General features: G+C 40.9%; 1 protein-coding gene across 3 annotated transcripts in view; it reads right to left on the reverse strand.

Moving 5' to 3' along the window:
* Positions 1-7,771, reverse strand: part of plppr1 (phospholipid phosphatase related 1) — an 83,351-nt gene extending 75,580 nt beyond the window's left edge. Inside the window, exon 1 of one of the 3 annotated variants that reach the window (XM_050052585.1) lies at positions 7,529-7,771. The gene's annotated coding sequence lies outside the window, so the exon portion shown is untranslated. The remainder of the gene's footprint in view (positions 1-7,528) is intronic. The other 2 variants (XM_050052584.1, XM_050052583.1) reach the window with 2 other exon arrangements.
* Positions 7,772-20,956: the final 13,185 nt, after the last annotated feature.

The raw sequence follows: 20,956 nt of genomic DNA on the forward strand, positions 1-20,956 counted from the left end.
GCGAGCTAAACAGATGGCGACAGCACAGACCCTAAATCTTTCTAGATTTGGGTCTGGATTTCCAGGGTAGGACTTAGTTACACCCAAGGAACATTTCCCCTCTACACTTTCAAGATGAGATAACTGAAATAAGTGCTTAAGGCCTAAAAAGGTCAAATTAGGATGCATCGATATTTTCATTGTCAACTAATCTGTCGATTATTTCTTAGATTAGTCGACTTATCACTTTATCGAAAAATGTGTTAAAATATTGAAAAATGTCGGCCTTTCTCCCCCAAACCCCAAAATTATGTCATCTAATGTCTTGTTTCGTACTCACGCCAAAGGGTTTTAGTTCACCGTCATGGGAGAGTGTGTAAAGCTGCCAATATCTGAACGTAAGAAGCTGCAATAAGAGTATTTTGGGGTACTTTTATAGTACTTTTCTATGAAGAATGACTCAAACCAATTAGTCGACTACTAAAATAGTCACAGAGTATTTTACTAGTCATTGATTAGTCGACTAATCGTTTAAGCCTTAACCGATATGGATTTTTTCACCCAATTCCAATAACCAATAATTACCTGCATCTCATGGCTGATAACCGATTATTTGACATTTTTATATTTTAAGAAGTGTAGTTTATGTCCACCTGAGGGTAAGAAAGGCTTAGATGTAGTGAGAAAATATGGATGATTTAATATTCCATAGCTCTGACCTAACCAAATCAACCATGCATCACTATTGCTCATACAACAAAAACAAAGAACAGTTCTGACTCTTCCATACCTGCTGACATTAGGCTGTGAAACAGGGAGATTTTCTGGGGTAATGTCAAATGGCCTTCCCTCAACGCCCCTGTCTCCATATAACCCTAAAATTGGGTGGTCGGAGATCAGACCCTTGGCACAACCTGTCTTCTGTCTTCCTCTGGAACTGTGAAAGACGTCAACACCTCGACATGTTTCGCCCTCTGGACAGCGTGCTGCAGTTGTTGTTGTTCTCCTCTGTGTTTATTGGCAAGGTACATATACCACCAGCCAATGTTTCTGGTGTGTAGATGCTGCCCTTGTTAAGTCACTGAAAGCAGTCTGGCTTCGTATTATCGGCACTATTTATCAGCTACAATTCTAATTATCGGTATAATGCATAATTATAAAAATGTCCCATTGTCCGCCAGTAATTTATCACCCCAATATACATGGTGCATCTCTAGGTAAAATAATCCTTATGATTAATATTTCACACAAAAAAAAAACGGCTCACCCTTTTTCCCCTTTAAGGACTGTGGCCTTGTGGGTAACCTGTGAGCCTGGGACGTGTGCTTCGGTGTACTGTATGTGGAGGGAAGCAGCTCTCTCAGGGTGTCATGGTGAAGACGCATGCAGCAAATGAGGTGCTAGCAGTAGAATTAAGTGTCTAGATAAGCTCAGGACGACTGTTAGATTCATGAGAAGGCCATGTTTATTGTTTTATGGTTAAGATCGCAATAAAGTCATTGTTGGTGAACGGCACCCGAACGCCTCGCCATCCTTCCTACTGCAGAGTGGTCCAGACCACTGAACGCTAGTTACAAGCTAATAATGAGCAAAGCTAAACTTAATGATAATAGCTGGGAGAGCTTTTGTTTCTCTTCTTTCCTGCCCCATTAATCATCTCACAAAGCTTCAGATGTAACTTTTCAGCCTTTAAAGGGGCCCTGACTGCTAAATCGGGAACCACTGGTCTAACGTACAGGATTTTCACTTCTGATACTTTAAGTACAACTTGCTTATAATACTTTGGCACATTTACCTAAGTAGGATTTTGAATGAAGGACTTGTAATGGAGTATTTGTGCATTGTTGTACCTGTACATCTACTAGGATCTGTTCCTTACTTCAACAACTGGTAGTCTGTGTTAATTAGCCCCAAACAACCAATGTATCAACTGTGCAAACATTAGCAGTAGCTAGCTAGCACCACACACACACACCGTGCCTGGGAAGTCTATCTGTTCTGTATTACATAAATGGAGTTCAGGCAGTCAACTCGAGCTGCACTGATTCATACACACACACGCCATACGTCACTCCCCGTACGTCATCTACAAAACACACCCTACCAATCTGGCGGTCTATTTAAGCTGCAAATGCTTCCCAGCTCTCCTTTTGCATCGTCTATGCTGCTGCTGCCCTGCATCAGTGCTGCTGCCTGCCCTTTCGCTCTTTAATCATCACCCCCCAATATCTCATGTAAACATATCTGCAGGGAGCGATGACGCCGGAATCTAGACGGCATTTAAACATTTAAACGTGAGTTGTCTGAAATACAGTTGTGCCACGTCTAAAATGTGTTTCACGTTCTGTCTGAGCATACTAGAAGATACATGATTTCACTTGCTGTTGCTTATCAGTATGATCACTACTTTTTTTGTCCAGGAAAGCTCAGCAGTTCCAGCAAAGTGTAACAGAAAATATATTTTAAAAAGTGCTGCAATATCTGCTCGTAGGACAAATTAAAATTATCATGTGGCACTTGAAACTAGTGATTAACACGAAAACCAATCATATTACCCTTCACCTAACTGTAGTGTTTACATTTCTAAATGAAACTCGTGATCTGTTTTCGGTGTTTACCCAACAAGTAAATTAACAATCTCAGATCCCGCCTTAATATGGTCAGTTACCATGTATTAAAAAACACAACCGGGGCTCTCAGCCAGCAGGAACATTTGGCTGCAATCTCAAGTATTTCTCCATTAGCTCCCGTTCCTATTCAAACTAATTATATACACCAGTCCGGGCTGAAAAGCTCACGCTGCATTCTGGCATGCCACAAATACTGGGTGTGTTTGTGTACTCGCATTCCACTTTACAAACGTACCACTTTCCCCTCAAATTAATCAAGCATCCTTGTAAATGTAGATGTTTAGCCACATTAGCAGCAACTGTATTGTGTGGCCTCTGGCAAGGAGAGCGAAAATATTCATGAAGTGTCGCCGGCGTGCCCATTCTTCCTGCTCCTCACTGACACCGTATCAGCCGCGTGTATCGGGCTCCTTATAGATAAGGGGAGGGCCACTCTGTCTCTAGAGGCATGCCTTATCTCACCTTGGGGCTAAGCATTCCCTGGAGACATCGCAGTGACGGATATATAGCCCAATCAGGACACCCCCCACTGCTCTAATAACACTGCCCCCACATCTTGTGGTAATCAAATACCTGCTATCAATGGACCGTGGAAATGGTTTATGTGTGTGGCGGTCTGTATGTGTGTGTGTGCTTGTGATCAATAGCCAGTCTCTGGTGGGAGTGGAGGAGGAGTTGGATATCAGACTTGGGTTCAGAGGTCAGCGCTTCCTGCAGCGTCACTACTATATGGTGTGTTTTCTTTTAACATGAAGCATCTGCTGGTGTCTCCCTGTGATTGTTGTAATTTGTAACACATCTCACAACAGCACCTTGTCATTATTATAATTTTTTTTGCCATGTGTTACATGTATCGCAGCAGCTCTGTGTGCTCATCGAGAAATAAGTGAAGCATTTTATTGTAAATAGCCAGAAGTGATACGCGTTTGTGTGTCTAGTTTCCCCGAGCACTCGCTCACACACACACTGCGGCATGTTACGTTTCACTCATATGTTTTGATTTATCACTCGCGGTGTGAAGAGGTAATCATACACTAGAGCTGAATTTCATTTCGTCAAAGCTCGTGGGATGTTCTACTCCGTTGCAAGCACCACTCTCGCTGTCCTTCACTTGGACAGTTCTGATGATAAGACAAGCGTGTTTTGCAGCTGTATTATAAAAGCTGGGCAGGCAGGGATAAATGTGCTGCAGCCTATATCACATACAAGTAAGTCAGTGAGCTTCCCTATGAGGGCTAACTGCAGTAACTGTGCTAACACTGAGGGAAATGGCTCAACGTTTTTTGACTGTCCAGCCAGATGTGTGTGTGTGTGTGTGTGTGTGTGTGTGTGTGTGTGTGTGAAGGTAGAAAAGATGAAATAGTCATGATCATTGATGTGACCTATGACCTACAATTTTAGTGTCTTATCGTCTCTCAGTATGAGGAAAACTGTTTTCTGTTCCTGGTTCAGTCGGACAGCCCTTCTGTGCAGAGTTTGCATGTTCTCCCCATGTCAGCGTGGGTTTTCTCCAGGTACTCCGGCTTCCTCCCACAGTCCAAAGACATGCAGGTTAATTGGTGACTCTAAATTGTCCGTAGGTGTGAATGTGAGTGTGAATGGTTGTCTGTCTCTATGTGTCAGCCCTGTGATAGTCTGGTGACCTGTCCAGGGTGTACCCTGCCTCTCACCCAATGTCAGCTGGGACATAAAATCCAATAGAATCCCAATTCTCAGGGCGTTGGTAGCGTAGTGGATAGTGTCGGCTCGAATCCGGCTCACAGCCCTTTGCTGCATGTCAGTCCCCACTCTCTCTCTCTATCTCCCCATGTCACCCTCTGTCCTGTCATTAAAGGCAAAAAAAGCCCACAGAAATAATCTTAAAAAAAAAAAAAAGAATTCCAATTCTCCAGGAATTCAAGGCAGAGTGCAGAAACTATTTCGATAACAGAACAAAATTAAATCAGGAAATTTTGTCACAAGATGGAACAGATATCCAAAGATTTATTTCTATAACTCAATTTTGACCAGAAATCTAGTTACTGCCTTTGTAGGGCAGAGTAAAGCCTTATTTATGTAGCACTTTTCAAAAATACAGTTACAGTATAAAGTGCTTCTCAATTCAATTCACTTCAATGAGCTTTGTTGGCATGACATTCCTTATGTGTTGCCAAAGCACAATTACAATTTATGACAGTGGAAATTCAAGAACGATTAACCACAATGTATTTTCACAAATGCATAGACATAAAGGAGGAAAAAGAACTATTAAGAGAAGGAGCAAATAAAAAGGCCGAGTGTGATCTCTGATGAGATGAACTATATGTTGTTGTGTTGGTTGTCTCTTAGGCGGTGACATATCTTGCTGCATCTATGGCGCTGACACTATTTTCTCCAAGCAGATGTTGCATTTTAGTCTGGTCAGAGAGTGACCACACACACACACACACACACACACACACACACACGAAACATATAAACGACTGAAAAAATCTAGTNCATATCTTGCTGCATCTATGGCGCTGACACTATTTTCTCCAAGCAGATGTTGCATTTTAGTCTGGTCAGAGAGTGACTACACACACACACACACACACACGAAACATATAAACGACTGAATAAATCTAGTAAAAATACAACACAGCACAATGAGACAGACCAAATTAAAACAAACCAAAACATAGGACAGGGATGGAGCTCTGTGGAAAGGCTTGATTCAAATATGGGATTTGATTAGAGGCCTAAAGATTGCAAAGAATCAATTTTAAAAACAAAAACTACAGCTGTAAAATATTCATTTATGTTTCTCCACAGTCAAAATGGAGCAATAAATCAAAACGTAACTTAATGATAATGAAAAATGGAGCCAGATCACACTAAAGATGGTGATTACAGTAGCCTCTGAATGTGTTTTTACCAAAGTTTAAAACAGCTAAAGATTCAGTGTGTCCATGACAGTGTAATAAACCAATATTAGACTGATCCTCAATTAACACAGAGTAAAATAAAATCTTTTAAGTCATGTTAAACAAAACTAGACTCAAACTAACATCAGATGTATCAGTATCATCACTGTGATTATTATGTCACAGTTTTAACATCTGATTTTAAATTCAGTTTTAGTCTTTGTCATTTTAGTCATGTGATTATTGTATAACAATCATGACTTGTTACAAGTGTTGATGTCAGAAGCTGAGGTCACATCAGCGTGCTTGATGCTGCTGCTGATGTCACAGGCGAACATCACTCCAGTGTATCATTGCCAGGCATGATGATGTCACTGTGACCTCAGCCTGTTTTGCTACCTCATTGGTCAAAAGTGACATAACCTTTCAAGGAAGAGCAAACACACACACACACACACATGCACCCTACAGCAAAACAAGGCCTCCTGTATGAGCAGTATAGAATGAGACCTCTTACACACACACATACAACATACAGACACACACACTTGTGCCAATATGTAGAACCCACCATGCCTGTGGGTGTGTGCCAAGAGGTTTCTTGCATTCGGCGGGCCCTTGCTGACAGCCGAGGAAAGGCTCACCTGATGCCCAGCCACCTGCCATCTGTCTGCTGAACAATACCATTTTGCCTGCTTATACTACAGGGACCAGCACGAATACACCTGGCTGTCAAATATAAACACACACAGCAAAACGCACCAATTCACAGGTGCCCGCTGCAAATAGCTGGTGGAAATATGTGCCTCTCTGGGTGGGTGATACTATCTTACTTGCAGCGCTCAGCCAAGGGACACGAGGAGGATTCGATACAGATGGCAACACGCAGACAGGTTGTTATAGGAATGTATCCCCACCAGTGTGAATGCACACAGACAGGGAATGCTATCCATTGATTAGAGAATAAGCAGCACTTTATAGACAATAGACTGACTCCTGCTACAGTGAGGGGCCAGTAACCATTTGAGCACCGGTCTGCTGAGCAATTCAGCTCATCTGCAATGCCTCTCAGCTGTAAATCTGTGCATAACTTGTTTTATTTTGTTGCTTTTCACGCCAGATTTTTAAGTCTAATGTGTTATTATAATCACAACCTTAAATACAGATCACAGTGAAATATATTCCTCATGCATTTTTGTCCAGAGAGCAGCTGTATGATGAGGTTATTGAGGACCAAAACACATTTATCACAAAGAAGCCCTCCCTGTTCACACTGTTTCCTTTAGGATCCCTCAGAAGATGAGGTTCGTCTCTTCTCTCCTATTCTGAGGCCAAGCCTGCACATGCACATTCTGGTTTTCTGAAATCTGATGATAGAAGAAGCAATCAGGAGAAGCTGATGACACGCGCTGCACTGAATTAATTACCCTATACGGCTCAACAAGGCGTCTTAACAAGCATGGGATTTCAGTCTTTCAGTGATCTGAAAGGCATCAACTGCGCTGTGCATGTCTACGGAGCCTGGTTGGTTGGTTGGGGAGCAATAGCCACCCTGTGATGTTGGGGGGCGGGGAGATGGGCCGAATTTTTCCTTGCCTGGACTGGAGACACATTTGCACGGCAACGAGAGCGAAAACATTTGCACCAATGTTTTGTTAAAGTGCTGTAAACGCGGGGCGCACGGCACAGACGCGCGTAATATTTGTAAATGCACATTAGTAGGGGCATAAATAAGCCCTGGAGGGCGGTCACTGTTGCTGCTAGAGACAGGTGTCTGTCTAAATATCGATATCGATTCTTTATAATCATTAAAACATTATAGTAAATAAATGTCCCAGTGTATTCCTCGTGTTTGCAGACGCGTCTTTAATGCGAGCTGTGATTGGTTTTATGTGAGAGGCTGCTGAGAGTGACTTGATTGAGGTCCGAACTTGCCTCAGCAACAGACAATAGCTGCACAGTCCCGTTTCCTCTTATTTCTCCCCCACAGCATCTGCAGGCATCACACACACACGCGCACACACACACACTTACCGCGATGGGATGAAGCAGTATTCCAGAGAAAAGGCGAATCCATGAAAGAAAGAAAAGGAGAAGGAAAAAGGGACGAAAGGAAGCCGTGCGCACTCCCACTACTACGAGTACTACTACTCCATCGGCTCAGCGAAGCCGCCGCCGCCGCTCTCGGTTTGTGATGGGGATCACGCAGCGTGTGAGCGCGTGAGGATGGATGCTGTGGCTTGTCGGGAGGGGGCGGGGACAAGACGCGTACTCGGGTCCAGTGGAGCGTACTTAATTCTGTGTAGGGACCTTGTGTTACAAGTAAGTCTGCCGTCTAGCCCGCAGATCCCCAGCCCGCCTGCCTGCCCTATAGACCTCCAGGTCCTATAGCAACACTCCTGCACTGATCCCGGAGAGGGAGAGGAGGCATTGTGTGTGTTTCAGTCCTGCTTCATATTCATGGAGCTTCACACGGCCATAGTTAGACAGGCTGAGGGCTTTGATGCTGAGGGACTGTAGGCAGGGGCGGACTGGAGACAGAAAGCAGCTAGGGACTTTGGTGTCAGGGGGCCCCACTTTGACGCAACAAATTCAAACTTAAACAACATGTTTGTCCGTCAGTGACTTTATTTTATTTATTTTTTTTAAAAATAACTACATTTAGAAAATCTAATCATTTATGTCAAACAATGAAACTAATATTTGAAGGTTTTTCTCACCATTTTTGTGCGTATTGAAAGCGAAAAATTCAAAATGGAAAAAATGCCACAATCACCTGACACTTAATTTGACTTAATAGCCTGTTTTTCAGAAATGATTAAAATATTGCAAAACAGTGTTTAAATTAAAATCAGCAGACTCTATCCACAGGAGCACAGTATATTTACACTAAATAAATTAAAAAAAAAAAAAAAAAAAACACAATGTAAAGCCCAGTTCGGACCAAAGACTCGCAATAAGACAAGTTGAAACAGGAAACTACTTGCAATCCGTCGTTCTGCAACATTCTAAAAACCTGCCGGTTCACGCCAATGCAACTAGATGAGATGGTGTATCATCGCTATGCAACAACTCTCTGTACTTTTGTTCTGATTTGCAGCTTTTCAGGCTTGTTTTGTGGCTGAATATAATTTGTAGTGTCTTGAATATGAATGAGGATAGTGACAGCGAGATACTGGCTACAGGTGCATTTGTAGTAGTGATGAAACAGCCAAAAACATAAACAAAACCAGCATCAGATGGGCTGTATTCATAATCAATACACCACAATAAAACAAATAAGCAGCGCCATTGAATCAGTCAATAAGAATGTATTTGTGTGTGGGGGACAGTGACCCACCGTCCGACACGGCACATCATGAGGACGGAGCACCTGCCCCAGCAAGCAAACACACCCTCTGCAGTCATTTTGACTTGACCAGCGGACTTCACAAGCTGATTGGCTGTTAAAACAGGCGACGGCGATTTGACCAGCTGTGTTGCAGGTGACACCATCAGCCGGCTTGAGTCGAGCTCAAACGGCCAGTTCACGTGGCTGCAACTTTTCTTTGCAAGATTCTAAAAATAAGTGTGGTCAAGCCAGCCATCACTCAAGTCAAATCAGCGAATGTTGCAACTGTACTGCACACATGTACTGACAGTTATGGTAAATGCATACACAATATGTTTTCACAATATGTTGAAAAAAGGTATATAATACCCGAACTGGTGAAACAAACTCGTCGACCAGGACAAATCCAAAATGTGCCGATGGCCAGTCTGTGCCTTTAAGTAGCCAAGATTTGGTACTGCTGAATGGAGCATGAAAAGTCCCAATAAATACAGAAAATGCATATTTACATTTTACATTTTTAGATTTGTTCAACAGTAATAAAATGTACACACTTGACCCCCAAAGGGATAAGTATATGTATAAGAGGATATATGCTATGATCACATGACCATTCTTCAGATACCAAATCGAGCTACAAACTAAGATTAATTTTAGTAATTTTACCCCAGACTCTGGTGTCACACACACACAAGGATTTAAGGTTTATTGCCAGTAAAACTATCCCAGCTGTCATCTCTGTTTCCCCCTCGACACCATTGAGTTGTTGCTCTACCTTATTGCATAACATATCTTGTCTCAAAGTCTAAATCTGCAGTCCCACCTCTGTGACCTGGCTAGTCGTAGCATTAGCACAGTGAGCGCTCCGCTGCCAAAAGTGGGACGGACACATTGAAGTGAAACCAGGGTGCCCATCTCTGCTACAAGAAATTACTGAAGAAACACTGGTGTGCTCAGTGATCTAGATTCAGGGAGCACGCTACATTACACTCTGCACTCAGGCTGCCCCTCTTCCAATCCTCTGCTTTTTCAGCCCAGTTCCTCCACTCCTCCTCCCCTCGTCTCTCATCTGTGGCCTTCAGTCACATTAATCAAACTGAGCAGAAAAACTGATGTTACTGTAAAATCAAGAACTGTGCAGTCAGCACAAGTTATATTTAACTGGAGTTCTGAAGTGGTTTTAAGATGTGGTGGATACATTTGGGGTGTTGTACTGGATCTTAACGGGGACAGTGGTAGCCTCGAGGGAGACAATCAGGCTCAGGACTGGAGGGTTGAGGGTTATGAATTCCCAGATTATCTGTAATAGTTGGCAGGGAACAACAAACTCTTATCTAAATAACTGCCAGGGTGCTGTTGAGCAAGGAGTTTTACCTCTAATTTCTCAGGGCTCAGGCTAGTTGCTGACAGCAGAAGACTGTGGATGTATCGATCGGTGCTGAGGTATACGTTTGGATGTACGAGATGATGTTAGACCAGAAGAAATACTGACTTCTGATAAACTTTGGCCTGTAAAAAGTCTGACATGCTTAAATTTTTTTTTTTTTTTGCCTCTGCGCCAGCAACAGTTCAGTTGTCTGTCCATCATCCAGTTCTCAAGAACGCCTTAAGGGTTTGTTTTTTTTTTCCTTTCTGGCACAATTTGGCACAAACATCTTCTTGGACATAAGGATGAACTGATAAGAATTTGGTGTTCAAAGGCCATTGTGACATTTCTGGCCAGGGGTCAGCAACCTTTGCTATCAAAAAAGCCAAAGAAAAATTCTGTCTGGAGCCATAAAAAATGTTTGAGCCTTACGTGGTAACCCAGCCTACAATGTCCAAAGTAACCTACCAACATTAAGGGTGCTTTCAGACCTAGAGTTGTCTTGCTTTGGTCCGAATCAGGGACTAATTTTGTCAAAAAGTTGCATAACTGCCTAGAGTTGGTTCGTGTTCTCACGGCAGCATTTACAAGCGGATCAGATAAAATTCCTTGTGTGAGAAAGCTGCTTTTGATTGGTCAGAATTTCCATGTGGGAAAAATCCAGGAAGTAAACCAAAAGTTGAAGAAGAGTACACTTGCAAGATAAATGTGACACTTTCTAATGTCACAATGGAGGGACAACTACGCAGGTTGATTTTAGCGCTGCTCATCGTGGACTATATTGCTGTCATTGTTCATTTTAGTCAAACCATACAGTTTGAAAACGAGGCGCGGCTCCAACTAGAAAACAATGTTTTGATGCATTGGATGTGCTGAATGTGCATATTAAGGCAGTACAGGAGTTGGTTCGTGTTCTCACGGCAGCATTTACAAGCGGATCTCATGTTTAACCCAAACAATGTGTCATGTGACTGCAGTTGGTTCGGATCGAGTTCGGAACACGTTCTCACCACAAATTAACCACACCAGAGTTCATTTATAGCTGGACCAAGACCACCTCTTCAAGAAGGTCTTGAAAAAGTCAAAGGTCAACTTCACTGTGGCATCATTATCTTCAGCAAAAAACCCTTTTCTAGTCATTATTAAATGCCGTAACTCAGGAACAGGAGGGGAGACATTTGATCAGATACTGAATAGGTGACACTTATCTTGGGTGTCCACCTCGAAACTGTGCTGATTGTAAATGTCTTCTGTGCTGCTGGGGAAAGATGTGAGTGAAGCATCCACATTCTAGAATTTGTAGCCTCTTTGCAGCAACATCCATATCCGAAGCATTGTCTGCTGTCATGGCGACATATGAGTCTGGACAGACATGGATGTAAACTGCACCTTGACAGGTTAGCAGAGGCCAGAGGCATACAACCATGAGGTGGTAATTTTAGCTTTAGTTAAAGTTTATGCAATGGGTCCAGTAGGGCCCAGAGGACTGCCAGATCTCATCAGGATAGACTTGAGGATAATTGGCCCAAAATGTGGTCTACCTGAACAGAACCCAATAGAGGGTGAACACTAACACTGGCAGCAGCAGGAAATGTATTCAGACCTTTACTTGAGTAAAAGTAGTAATACTATAGTGTAAAATCACTTCAGTATGACAAGCATTTTAGTCTTACTTAACAGCAAAAAAAAAAAAAAGGAGCTCGTACATCCGCAGGGAGCTTGGAGTAGGGCTGCTGCTCCTTAGCGTCGAAAGAGGTCAGTTGAGGTGGTTCAGGCATCTGACTAGGATGCCTCCATGGCACCTCCCATTGGAGGTGTTCCATGCACTTCCCACTAGTAGGAGGCCCCAGGGTAGAGCCAGAATACGCTGGGGGGATTTCATATCTCATCTTGCCTGGGAACGCTTCAGGGTCCCCCAGGAGGAGCTGGAAAGCGTTGCTGGGGAGAGGGACATCTGGAGTGCTTTACTCTGCCTGCTGCCCCTGCGACCCGACTTCAGATAAGCGGTTGAAAATGGATGGATGGATGGATATGTAGTGGAGGGTATAAGCAGGTTTATGGTACAGTATACCCACCTGTCAGACAAAAAAGAACATTGGAATATGTAGTAGAGAATACCCACTTCCTCCTCTGTAACCTACCCATCTACCTAGAAGCACACCCATCTCATCAATCACCACTACACCACCGGCAACAACCTCACAATCAAACTTAAGTACAGTACCTGACGAAATGTACTTGGTCGATTTTCACCACTGACTATCAGCAGCATGATGTACCACCAATAAACGAGCAGCCGTGGTTGAAAAATTCGCCCTGCATGTAATTTATCTTTCATAACACACTTCAAAGTTCCCGTCTCACTTCAAAAAAACAAATGTTGTCCTGTGGTGATTATGACGCATCATGCAGTCAGAGCTGGTATTAGATGTTTTGATGCACAGACCCGAGCCCTGCGGCAATACAATGTGATCATTACCTAACCCGATGAGACTGGGCTGATGGACCTGTGGAGACCTGATGGCAACATTAGTGAAATGTGATCTAATGGATAATTATTTTGTCTAGACATGTTTAAAGAGTCTATTCATTTCAGGTTTCAGCATGTGTTGTTGTTATTATTGCTACATATGTTTGTTTTTGCATCTTTTCTGGAATACTCTGCCTTTTTCTAAAACACTGTGGGTGCACACTTGGTAAAAGAGTAGTTAATCTATGTGAAGTGACAACCATGCTCCTTTCTACCTCTGGCTACTGTAACATAAATGCAATCACTTCTTCTCCCATGATTTTCCTCATGTTGCTCTCAGAGAAAGAGCAGCACTGAACTGTCCATAGTGCAAGAAGCTTCATGCTATTAATGTCTCAGTCTCATCAGGGGGGTAAAAAAGTATTTTGGAAAGTTCCGGTTCCCAAGGTTCTTTGCCGTGGGAAAGAGATTCATCAACTTGTTTGTATCTCCAAATATTTTGAAACCAGTCTCAGCAGAAACTGTTTACTCATTGAAATGGATGTGTTGTGTCTGTATGTTGATTTATAGACCACATCCTCTCTCTGAATATGCAGATGGTTTCTGCAAGAAAATTCATATGACATAAAGTTTATAATGAAATGTATGTGTATTTGTTTTTTAAATTAAATTATCAAACAGTGGTAAGATATTAAAGAATGTGAATGATAGCCACCATGGTGCACTAATGCGCGGTAGCCTGTGCATGTAGCCTATGCCGTTGTGAGCATTTATACTTGTGCGGTGGTGTGTCTGTGTCACTCTGCAGTTACACCTCCAAAACACTAGCTGGCGGTGGGGTTTCTGTGAAGTGCTGTAAAGTTTAGTTGATTCAAAACACACATTAAACACACATTAAACATGGCTTAAAAGCAACAATTTCAAGCACAAGTACACAAATCAGCTTCACTATAACTCGCAGCATTCACAGACAAACATACAACATGCACCAATACAACATGCTAATGGTTTTAGCACAAGCCTATGGCATTTTACATTGTATAAATTAGCCAAGCGGCTAGCGGACTTTTCCCTCTACATTTAACAAAGGCAGTGTTACAAAATTTGGCCCCATTACAGCTAACAAGTTTCACAGACAAAACAATTGTCTTATACTAAACACATTTTCAAAACAAATATAACATGCTAACGTTATTAGCACAAGCCTATGGCATTTTACATTGTATAAATTAGCCTAGCGACTAGCAGAGATTTCTTAAAATGGTATTTTGTGGAGGCTTTACTGTCTTCACAATTTACTGTTTCTTCTCTGTGAAATTAAAGTAAATAAAAACTTTTTTTTCTCAACTGAGGGAAATGATTTCAGCTTACAAAAAAAGACAGGAGGTCTGCGTCGCTGCGATGTGTAGTTACATTTCTGGGGAGGTGCACGTCAGGCAACGACATAGGTTCTAAATCAACGCAGAAGAAAAAACCTGCTTTAGTGTTTCTAAAGTGACACACTACATGAGCTCAGTGTCATCGGGAGGTGAAGGGTATGGTGGATACCTACACAAGATGCCTACCAAGCTGCTGACCACTGCAGACAACCATTTGAGACCAACAAACAAAAAACACTATTATTTTTAGTGAGTCATTGCTGTGTTTCTAGTGGGTTTTAGCCATCAAACGTGGGTGTCTTTTAGCAACCTGTCTCTGTGTTTTAACTGGGGATAGTGTCAGGAAAAGTGGTTGTTTTGTACAGATACAGAGCTTAATTTCTTGCCAGGGTAGTGCCACAGGAAGCCTATCCTGCCAAGATGGAGCCACACTAAGACATTGCTAAGTTTCCAGCCAGGATTGTGTCACCAAAAATGGGTGTTTTAAGCCAAAACATGATCTTTTCCTAACCATAACCAAACGTTTTTATGCCTAAATATAACCACAGCATTGTTGAAAAGTGAAGTTTCAATGTATCAGCTAGCGTACAAATTTTATGTCTGTGGTTTGCGGAGACGTCCAGTCAACATTTATTCTGGTGACCAGGTTGAGAGACAGGGTCAAAAGGTCAAGCTACTGTTCAGTAGACTTTAAGAAAAATGTCAATAAAGGCATTCAGGTTCCAGTCTTCATCTCCAGCCTTTCTGCACCACTGTTCCTTGACTTTGAAAGGACAAAGCAAGAGCTCATGCAGTCAGCTGCAGCCTTGCAAGGGTTAAAAAGACTTGTGAACAAGAGAGAGGTCAGTTGAGAGTCAACCAAACAAACATTTGAGGCACAAGTACACAAACAGCTCCGTAATGTTTGCATGCAGAGGGGCAAGTAGACAGACTAGGTTGAGATGTTCTTGTTACATGATGATGGTAGATTCATGATGTGATAGAAATAACTTCAATCCAGCCATTTACACTTTAGCTTGATTTACAGTAACTGCATTTACATCTGCATCTTTCTGTAAATCTACTTTCCTATCGGACACCTGCAAAACAAAACAAGTCAAAGATTAAACTGAACAGTGTATGTAGGAGTCTTTTGATTGTCCACATGCACTCTTACCCTGGAGACTACACACGCGCACACACACACACACACACACACACACACACACACACAGGGGAATATCATCTTTCACTACATCACAGTGTGTACGCTTGTCATCTCATATACTGTATGCCTGCTCTTCTCTCCATCTGCCAAAGAAGCTTCACACAGACTCAACAATACAGTGCAGCGTTTCACAGCTCTGATAACAGAGTGCATAAAGCATGTTGGTGCCGGGCACACCATAACAAGATTGTGTTTTGTTAATGACCGCGCCCAGTGATGCATAATGATAAACCAAAATCAAATATGATCAGAGTCCAAACTGAAATATTTATTAGCTGATCTAAAGTTTAGCTGACCCAGCTCTTCTACCTGCCTACTCCTCAGCTGTTACCAACTTTCTCATCGTGACATAAGCACATTGTCTCGAAGTATGATTAATGCTACATGTAGGAAAACACAAGCACAAATGGTTTCATAACTGGGAAAGGTACAACAGGAAGGAAATGGAAATAAGGATGCAAAGGCAGGTGGGCAGAAACAATTGGAAAAGCTATTGGAAATAATGTCTGCACACCAGCCCTGTCGCCAGCGGAAAATGTTGGCCTTGTACATTCCTGCAAATCACTAATGTGTTGCATTTACATGGCTCATACATATATCAACAGGGGTGTAGCACCAGATATGGGGCCCTATGCATAAGCAGTTTATTTTATTTTACTTTATTACATTTTATTTTATTTTACTTTATCACATTTTATCTTATTTTATTTTTCTTTATTACATCTTATTTTATTTTATTTTACTTTATTACATTTTATTTTTATTTTATTTTATTTTACTTCATAATATTTTATTTTACTTTATTTACATATTTTTATTATTATTTTATCTTTTATAAAGTCGGGGCTGGACTTAAACATTTGGGGACATGCCACTTTTTTTAGACAAAGTTCAGTCTAACTTATTCAGCCAATTGGAAATCATTATTTATTAATTACATAGAAATGAAAATTGTATACAAAATCAAACTTTTCATTCCAGGCTTTTTGGAGGCCCTGGGTAATCAGTCCCACTTTGCTCCTCACTACAACACCTCTGCATATCAGTGTTTCAAGCGTGATGTAGAATATGAGCTGACTTTGTCAATGGAAGGTGGAGAGGATGGTGGATGGCGTGAAACCTTGGGAGACGCCTGTCAAGCTGCAGACCACTTTTCGAGACCCACAAACTACAAAACGTGTTGTGTTTTAGCAACTCATTTCTGTTTCCAGCAGCTTTTTAGGCACCAAATATGGGTGTTCTGTAGTGACCTATTGCTGTTTTTCCAGTGGGCATAGTGCCAAGAAAAAAGCCGTCATTTTGTATTGAGACATTGCTGTGTATCCAGCAGGGATTGTGTCCCCAAATCAGGTTTTTAAGCCAAAATATGATGTTTTATTAACCATAACAAAGTGTTTTTTGTGCCTAAACCTTGCCACGTTAACTAGCTTTGTTGAGATGGAAATTTGCAATGTATCTGCAGCATACTAGCTTGCAAATGTAGCGTTTCAGTGGTTTGCTTCAAGTCCCACATTAACAAGGTGACAAAAACAGTTTTTCCACCTCAGAAACATAGCAAAGGCACGACCATTTCTCAATGAAAAAGATGCAGAGAAACTGATGCATGCCTTTATTTCAAGCTGACTCAACTACTCTAATGTGCTTTATATAGGCCTCCCAGAAAACACCACGGAGAGAGCACATCAGGCCAGTCTCAGCTGCTCTGCACTGACTTCCTGTTCCATTTAGAATTGATTTTAAGCTCCTCCTGCTTGTACACAAAGTCCTAAATTCACTAGGACCAAGCTACATTGCTACTAGACTTGCACCGATTACAATTTTTTGGGCCGATACCGATTTCCGATTTGCAGAGTGTTTGGACGGCCGATTCCGATTTCATTTTTTTCAAACCACTTTACAGCACACAAGATATTGAAATATTTTCTATATTTCCTTTATTAGAACATTTTAACCAAGATACACCCAGCTTTACAATAATCATCTCAAACAAACAAAAACAGTGACAGATTAAGAAACATTTTCCTTTTTGCTCAAATATAACTTCAGGTAGCCTACAGTATTAAAATAAATAAGTAAAAAAGGCATACAATAAAAACATAGATAAATAAAATAATAATTCTTGGTGTATAGAATTTGTGGGTAATTTCTTGAATAGACAAAAAAGTAAAAATATCTCCTGTCTCCTGCCGGGAATTTGACCAGCGTTTTCAATCGGCATATTTTAGACTGACTGGCCGGTCGCAGGTCACGGCCGATCACGTGAAAACAGGCCCGATTCCGAGCTCTAATCCGAGTCTAATTGCTACCTCCCTTGTTAATTATGTACCTCCGAGAACACTGCAGTAAATCTGCTGGTGGTTTATTGGAGGTTCTCAGCAACAGCCTGAACAAGATCGAGGATGCAGCCTTTGTCAATTACACCCCAAAGCTATGGAACTCACTACCTATAGATATCAGGGAAGATACCTCGCTAAATATTTTTAAAAGAAAGCTAAAAAGGTATCTGTTCACTTTAGCCTTTAACCCTTTGAAACCTGGAGCAACATTCCTTTTCTTGTGCTGCCTTTAGACGCCTTTCGCAAGTATTTAAACCTTTGAACTCTGAGCACACTGGTGCAATTTCTTTCAGAAACATAGGGAATAAAAGGTAAAATAGATTGTGAAAACTATATTTATAATTGATATTATTATTACATGTAAAAATTATGTTGCAGAATAATTGTATTTTTTAATTATTATTATTTTAGATATTTTTATTATATTTTTATTATATATTTTTTCAGAATTATTGTATTTTTTTTACATTCTTTTATAATTATTCATTTATTTTATCTTTATGGGTCATTTCTTTGTATGTTTGTTTTTAACTGTCTTTTTTACCCTAATTTTCTTGTTTTTAATTTTCTCTTTTTACTAATTTATTGGGTTTTTTTTTTCTTTTGTTGCTCATTGTCTTCTTCCCATGTTTGTAAAATAAATCAAGCCAATTTTCTCAGGTTACAAAGGGTTAACTAGCGCTGACTTCCTGATACAAGTCTGAAACTCCTTCTTCTTAGGCTTTTACTTTCTATTTACGCTTCACGCTTACTTCATTTTCTGATTTATAGTTTTACAGTTATATGATTTTATGAATCACTTCTGTTTTATATTTGCATAAACATAAAATACATCAAAACAAATAAAATTTCAAACAGCACTACATGTATTTTATGTGCTATCTAAGCTCTTCGTATCCAATCTACTGCAATTAGTTTCCAAACTGTAAGAAATGTTTTTCACTTTTAATCTTTAGCTCCCTAAAATCAACACTTACTGATTAAATTTTAATGTTCCATTGGCACATGATCCTATCAATGGCAAAAGAAAGTCTTTATTTTATTAACATCCACGGTCTGTATTCCAGAGTCTCTGCTCATTTCACTACATTTGGTGAGGCGAATGATAGTCACACTCCAGAGCTCCCTCTTCAGCAGTTTGCCAACTGCCATGACTCCTCTCTCTGGCACTCAGTTAAGTGTCTCAGTGGGTTTCAAAAGACTCTTCCTCGCTCATTCTGCTCACTGTAGTCTCTCTGAATAAGTGGCTGAATTTGTGCAACTATCTACTTATTGATGGAGCTTCAGAGTCGCGCTGAGACTGCTGCCCGCGTGTGCGTCTGTGTTTTTGTGTGTCTACTGCCCCATTATTCAGGAAGCTTATTGATCGGAGGGTGTTTGGTTTCTCGACTGCTCCTAAGCGGTGCGCTGGTTTCCATGGTAACCTAACAGGCTGGCCGCGAAGCACCGGCCTTGGCTGTGATCAATGTTGCTGGAGAGACTTGCAAACGGCCATTCACACACATACGTGCACGCACACAAGCGTACACACGGCCTAAAGACCAGACAATGAGAGGTTTTATATGTACTACTTTCTGTTTCCAGTGTTGCCCAGAGATTTCCTCTTTCTTTGACACTACTAGAAGTACATTTAGAAAACAGAGTATCCTTTTAGTGGCCTCACTCCATTTCATCAAACTAAATAGGCTATTAACTTGACAGAAAGTACTGTACTGTAAACACAGTAGCTTGCTTTACAGGAAATAGGCCTGCATCCCCTCAGATCTGCTTAGGTATCATTTTGTGATGAAGTATTAGTTAATGTTTATTACCAGCAGTCATGAGGTTCACAGAGATGCTACAACTCTCTGTTCATGTTTCTTACTTGTCTACCAGACTCAACACAATCTTCTGTTATTTGCATCTCTGTCTCTTTTCAGCTTTCAGGGGAAATGAGAAAGCTCCAGCAGCTTTCAGCATTTACATCAAGTGTTCTGTGTTTGGAAACATATATAAAATGGACATGGAATTTACATTTGACATGTACACACAAGCAAGATGGCCAGTTTGACCTGCGACAAATGATTAATGAAAAAAAATGGACATCAATTTTAAGTGTAGATCTTACGGAAGCGTATTGCATTCACTTGACAAATAAAAAAAACCTGTTTTTTGGTGTAATTTTTTCTGTTTTTCTGAGTAATTTATTTATTTTTCTGTTTTTTTGGTGTAATTCTTTCTGTTTTTCTGAGTAATTTTTTCCCTGTTTTTCGTGGTAATTTTTTCTGTTTTTTATGGTAATTTTTTTCTGTTTTTCGTGGTAATTGTTTTTCCTGAACAAGGAGACGAGATACTTGAAAATCTCACGATAAGCTCCCATCTGGCACCTGCAAGTGACCCCTGCATCCATGGTGACTCCTGCTCATGGATGTATTTTGCATCCGTGCTCCTGCTCCTAGACAATTTCAACTACGGGATCAATAAAGGTAAGGCACGGTAAGTAGCTACACACAGGGTATGATAATCTAGCGATGTTTTCGACTGCATCCTTCTAGTGTAGGCCTATCGCTCAGGTTAGGTTAGTAACAGGTTGTAACAACGTTAGCTGACAAACGTGTATGGGCATGATTTTACAACCTGTTACTAACCTAACCTGTTACATTGAGCGATAGGCCTACACTAGAAGGATGCAGTCGAAAACATAGCTAGATTATCATACCCTGTGTGTAACTAATTACGTGCCTTACCCTTACTGATCCAAAAAAAATTACCACGAAAAACAGAAAAAAATTACCACAAAAAAAAAACAGAAAAATAAATAAATTACTCCAAAAAACAGAAAAAATTACTCAGGAAAACAGGGCTTTTTTTATTTGTCAAGGGAATGCAATACGCTTCCGTAAGATCTAATAGAAATTAATAAAAAAGTCAAAAACTGTCACAAAAATCCATAAATTGTAAAAGAATGAACGTAGCTACAGTGACAACATCCACTGCTTTGTGGACCGCCATTTTGAAGCCTTAAGCTCGGCATTACCTCTGTCATGCTGTGAAGGAGCGAATGGTGGATCTGATTGAGAACCCTAGGACAGCAGCCCACCCTTAATTAAGCTTAACTTTAAGTCCTCACAAAAAGTAAACAAGTAAGTTATATAAAAATGATCCCCCTGTACAGTTGTCACAATGGGGAAAATTATCTATAGAAACAAAAACCGTTTATTGTACATGGCTGTAAATATGTTTATTTCTGTTGTAAAATTTTAACACAGGGGTCCATGTAGATTGACTGGCTTCTGGAGCCAGTCTCTAGTGGACATTCAAAGAACTGCACTTTTTCACACTTCCGTGTCCACTTTATTTTTCAGCCCCAGAGGTTACCGCTGACAAAAATCTT

This window comes from Epinephelus moara, chromosome 9 (genome assembly GCF_006386435.1).
Source record: "Epinephelus moara isolate mb chromosome 9, YSFRI_EMoa_1.0, whole genome shotgun sequence".
In the NCBI taxonomy this organism is placed as follows: Eukaryota; Metazoa; Chordata; class Actinopteri; order Perciformes; family Serranidae; genus Epinephelus; species Epinephelus moara.